Source organism: Pelophylax lessonae, assembly GCF_965119305.1.
Source record: "Pelophylax lessonae genome assembly, chromosome: 1".
Classification (NCBI taxonomy): domain Eukaryota; kingdom Metazoa; phylum Chordata; class Amphibia; order Anura; family Ranidae; genus Pelophylax; species Pelophylax lessonae.
In genome coordinates, this window is record NC_138768.1 from 310,959,071 (window position 1) to 310,965,070 (window position 6,000).

A 6,000-nucleotide genomic window follows, 5' to 3' on the forward strand; every position below is an offset into this window, starting at 1 on the left:
TTCTGGACCTGAAACGCTGAACCGCTTCGTGCGTGTTCGGAAGTTTCGAATGGAGTCTCTCCGTTCGGTGGTGGCCTCCTTGAGTCCAGGTGAATTCCTGGCTTCGATAGATCTGAAGGATGCATACCTGCACATCCCCGCTTTTCGAGGGTCATCAGCGGTACCTTCGGTTTGCTATCGCAGAGGACCACTACCAGTTTGTGGCGTTACCTTTCGGTCTCGCTTCGGCACCAAGGGTGTTTACCAGAGTGTTGGCGCCAGTTCTGGGCCTGCTGAGGGCCCAGGGCATTGCGGTCCTGGGTCACCTGGACGATCTGCTTCTGAGATCACGTGCCAGCCAGGGCCTTGTGCGTGATCTGTCCATCACGGTACAGACGCTCCAGGAGTTCGGATAGACCATCAACGTTCAAAAATCGGCGTTGTCTCCATCGCTTCACCTTCCCTACCTGGGAATAGTTCTGGGCTCTGCTCAGGCAAAGGTGTTCTTGCCGGAGGACAAACTCCGTACTTTGCGGGACGAGCTCAGGTCCCTCAGGGACAACCCGTCCTCTTCACTCAGGACCTGTATGCGGGGCCTGGGGTTGGTTTCGGCCTTCGAGGCGATACCCTTTGCTCAGTTCCACGCGCGGGCTCTCCAGACGGAGATCCTGGCCAGGTGGGACAGACTGCCTCAGTCCTTGGGTCTGGATGTCTCCTTGAGTCATCAGATCAGATTGGCTCTTCTGTGGTGGCTCCAGTCCCCGTCGGTGGCGGAAGGCAAGTCCTTCCTTCCGTCCGTTGGTGTGGACGGTGGTTACCACGGACGCCGGCCCATCGGGCTGGGGTGGAGCCCTGGGCAGACAAATTCTCCCTCCCGATAAATGCGCTGGAAGTTACGAGCGATCGAACTCTGTCTCTTCCAGTGGTCGGACCGTCTCCGGGGCCTGCCTGTCCACGTACAGACGGACAATGCTACCGCGGTGGCTTACATCAACCACCAGGGGGGCACCAGGAGTGCTCGAGCGGCCCGGGAGGTGACCGACATTCTGTCTTATGGGACTTGACCTTTGTTCTGTCCATGTTACAGCGTGCGCCCTTTGAAAACATCAGGGAGATATCGTTGCCTCTGCTGTCGAAAAAGGTTGCTTTTCTGGTGGCTATCACTTCGGCTTGCAGGGTGTCGGAGCTGGCGGCGTTGTCTTGCCGCTCCCCTTACTTGATGATTCACAAGGATAAGGTGGTTTTGTGACCACCCCCATCCTTCCTTCCCAAGGTGATCTCTGAGTTCCATCTTAATAGGGATGCACCGAAATGAAAATTTTGGGCCGAAACCGAAAATGCAGGATGCCATTGGCCGGAAACCGAAACCAAAAATTACTTTCCCCAAAAAATAATTAAAATGGATAGAACAGGGGCATACACCAAAAAACAGGCAGCAACGTACACCTGTCGCTGCCACCCTGTCACAGTATATGTACTGTGACGGGTTGGCAAGAGGTTAATTTAATTACCAATGGTATTTGTATTATGCAGCATGAGGGGGTTAATGTATTGTCACTGATGCATTAGTGACCGACCAGTGGCAGGTAATTAACCCTTTTGTGCTGCATTAGTGCAACCAGTATCAGTGTTAATTAACACTGGTTGCACTGATACTGGTTGCACTAATGCAGCACAAAGGGGTTAATTAACTGCCACTGGTCGGTCACTAATGCATCAGTGACAATACATTAACCCCTTCATGCTGCATAATTAATACAAATACCAATGGTAAGCTGCCTCGGCTATCACCCCCCCTCCCCCCTCCTCCCTCCCCCCTCCTCTCTCAGCCTCAGCGTCCCTCTCCAACTCACTCAGCTCCTCCGGTCACTGTGTCCATTATTCAAAAGTCCCGCCTCTGGCCGGCCGCCTGCCTCCCGGTGATGTCACTACTACTAGGATCTGTCCATGAATGAACTGACACACCGGGCGGGCGAGCGGCCTCTAATAGCTGTCACTATGAGCCGTTCACTTCTCTTCAATTCCCTGACAGTCCGGGCGGCCGCTAATACATAGTACTATGTGATCCTTCCTGTCAGCTCAGCGGGACTATGACTATGTGTGAATGAGATCTGATCTGACCTGACACCGGGCGGGGGGGCGGGTTGGAGCGGCCGCTATTAGCTGTAACTATGCAAGCGCTTCACTTCCTTGTCAGGCATGTATCTCCGCTGACAAGGAAGTGAAAGGCTCACATAGTTACAGCTAATAGCGGCTGCTCTAACCCGCCCCCCCGCCCGGTGTCAGGTCAGATCAGATCTCATTCACACATAGTCATAGTCCCGATGAGCTGACAGGAAGGATCACATAGTACTATGTATTAGCGGCCGCTCACCCCGCCCTCCTGCCTGGTATGTCCATTCACTAATGCAGAGATCATAGTAACAGGGACGTCATTGAGAGGCGGGACTTTTAAAACCTGCCCTGCGCTGCGCCCTCCTCCTTCCTCACGGCGGCCATATTAATTTCGGCACCATTAACCCATTATCGGCCGAAATGAGAGAGGCTCATTTTCGGCCGATAATTTCGGTGGCCGAAATTTCGGTGCATCCCTACATCTTAATGTGGACGTTGTCCTGCTTTCGCTTTGTACGAAGCCTAAGCATCCTAAGGAGATTGCCTTGCATTCCTTGGATGTTGTAAGGGCGATCAGAGTTTACCTGTCGCATACAGAATCCTTTCCGAAGACGGATTCCCTATTTGTCCTTCCTGAGAGATCTCGGAAGGGCATGGCTGCGTCTGCAGCAACTATTGCCTAATGGATCTGACAGACCATTGAGCAGGCGTATGCCTTGAAGGAACGGGTTCCGCCCTTCCCTGTTACAGCGCACTCTACCAGGTTTTTGAGTGCGTCCTGGGCCTATTGGCATCGGGCCTCGATGGCCCTGGTGTGCAAGGCTTGGTCGTCGGTGCACACTTTTTCCAAATTCTACAAAGTAGATGTTCTGGCATTGGCTGATGCTTCTTTTGGCCGCTCAGTTCTCAGTGCGGCAGTGCCATGATGGACCCTTGAATTTTTTTCTGGGTCCCTGGCTGTTGGCATTTGCTTTCCTGGGCTGTTGCTTCTGTTGAGCAGTGTTTTTTTCTGTTGCCCAGTTGGTTCTCTTACAGTGCATGTAAGGTTCCTTTCTCTGATGTGGGTACTGCGTTGCCTTTTCTACGGTTGCGTCTCCCACCCCTCATGTCTATACTGCTTTGGGACATCCCAACAGTGATGACGTAGAGGTGGCGGCGACTGTCGGAGGACGTAAGAGAAAACTGAATTTTTGTAAAATCTTACCTGTAAAATTCCTTTCTCTGAGTCCTCCGACAGTCGCTGCCCCCGCCCCTCTTTTGGGGTTCTTATTACCTACTGCTATGCTACCAAACTGAGTTGGGAGTGGTGATGCAGGGGGGGTATTGACCAGATGGGACAGTCCCCATGGGTGTGTATATGCTAATTATGCTAATGCCTTTTGTCTTTGGACTAAGTCTATATGCCTAGCTATTCCTGCGGATAGGAAGTCAATACCCAACAGTGATGACTTAGAGGTGGCGGCGACTGTCGGAGGACTCAGAGAAAGGAATTTTACAGGTAAGATTTTACAAAAATTCCGTTTTTTTTTTTCAAAGTGCCAACACTGCAATTAATAACAGCCACAGATAATGGCCGCAAGGGCCTCTCACCAATCCCAGCGACACAGCAACACTTCCTCCGAACAGATGTCCACTCACACTCGGTTGCCTGTGGCAAGGACCGCAACTGGCATAGCAGGGGGGTATCCTCGCAGCCTCTCTGTCCCCTGGCTCACAGTGTGCTGCTTCAGTCTTTCTCACGATCTCTTTCTCTCCCCATAGTCTTCTGGGACTAAATGTCCCATGGTGCACTTGTCAACCTCATTGGTGCTTGGCTGCAGCCAATGGGGAGGCAGGAGGAATCAGAGCGAGCAGCGATCTCTGCAAGCGCTGCTCTGTCCCTGTCCAGCGCTGCTTGACAGAAGGGGGGGGGGAGCAGGGAAATACATTGACAGTCCATGCTCGCTTCCCCTCCTTGTCACAGCTCCGCTGCCGTGCGAGGGGAGGGAAGATTAGAGTGCCTAGGCATCAGCGGCGGCAGCTTCCCAGTATAGCTGGCGTGCCCACAGAGATGGCTCTGCGTGCCAGCTGTGGCACGTGTGCCATAGGTTTGCCATCACTGACCTAGGCTATAGGAAGATTGCAGAGACCCCGAAACTGAGCTGCACCGCAGTGGCCAAGACCATACAGAGGTTTAACAGGACAGGTTCCACTCAGAACAGGCCTTGCCATGGTCGACCAAAGGAGTTGAGTGCACGTGCTCAGCATCATATACAGAGGTTGTCTTTGGAAAACAGACATGAGTGCTGACAGCAGTTCTGCAGTGGTTGAAGGGGTGGGGGGTCAGCCTGCCAGTGCTAAGACTATGCGCCGCACACGGCATCAAATTGGTCTGCATGACTGTCGTCCCAGAAGGAAGCCTCTTCTAAAGATAGTGCACAAGAAAGCAAATAGTTTGTTGAAGACAAGCAGACTAAGGACATGGATTACTAGAACCGTGTCCTGTGGTCTGATGAGACCCAGGTGAGGAGTACAAAGACAAGTGTGTCTTGCTTAAAGTCAAGCATGGTGGTGGGAGCATCGTGGTCTGGAGCTACATGGGTGCTGCTGGCACTGGGGAGCTACAGTTCATTGAGGGAACCATGAATGCCAACATGTACTGTGACATACTAAAGCAAAGCATGATCCCTCCCCTTCGGAGACAGGGCAGCATTCCAACATAACCCCAAAACACACCTTAAAGATGACCACTGCCTTGCTAAAGAAGCTGAGGATAAAGGTGATGGACTGGCTAAGCATGTCTCCAGACCTAAACCCTATTGAGAATCTGCGGGGAATCCTCAAACAGAAGCTGGAGGAGCGCAAGGTCTCTAACATCCACCAGCACCGTGATGTCGCCATGGAGGAGTGGAAGAGGACTCCAGTGGCAAGCTGCGAAGCTCTAATGAACTCCATGCCCAAGAGAGTTGAAGCAGTGCTGGAAAATAATGGTGGCCATACATAATATTGACACTTTGGGCCCAATTTGGACATTTTTACTTAGGGGTGTACTCACTTTTGTTGCCAGCGGTTTAGACATTAATGGCTGTGTGCTGAGTTATTTTGAGGGGACAGCAATTTTACAGTTATACAAGCTGTACACTCACTACTTTACATTGTAGTAAAGTGTCATTTCTTCAGTGTTGTCACATGAAAAGATATAATAAAATATTTACAAAAATGGGAGGGGTGTACTCACTTTTGTGAGATACTGTATGCTGCCATGGATAGGCACCAGGAAAATTACGGAAAGGTGTAAGTATCCAATTTTCCGTTTTATGACTACTCTGGATCTCAGGGAAGCCTAATTGCATGTTCCAATTCATCCAGAACATCAGGCAATTCCTGAGATTTGCGGTAGTAACCCAGAATGGGGTCTCTCATTGGCAATTCAGGGCACTCCCCTTTGGTCTAACGGTCAGTCCAAAGATCTTCACAAAGATCCTGTCAGAGGCTGTAGAATACCTTCATCTCCAGGGAAAAGCTTTAATTCCTTACCTGTACGATCTACTGTTCTTCGGCCCTTCAGCAATCCAGGTGAGATCAGACACCCTGAAGGTAATAACAGTCCTGCAGACGCTGGGCTGGTTGGTCAGCATGGAAAAGTCGTCCCTGGAGCCAGCTCAGGTTCAGACCTATCTAGGCTACTGGATAGACTCACGGGTACAAAAACTTTCTTCCAAGGGAGAAGATGGAGAAAGTAGTCTCATCAGTAAGACGGCTGATAGAGGAGCCACCTCGTGCTCCAGGAGAGAGATCCTGAAAGCTCTGGAACTTGTCACACAGCATCCCAGTAGTAGTTTGGGCACAACTACACTTGAGACCCTCAATCCTTCCACCTTTCCTCCTGGAACAAAAAGGTTGAGTCCCTGGATGAAAGCCAGTGGG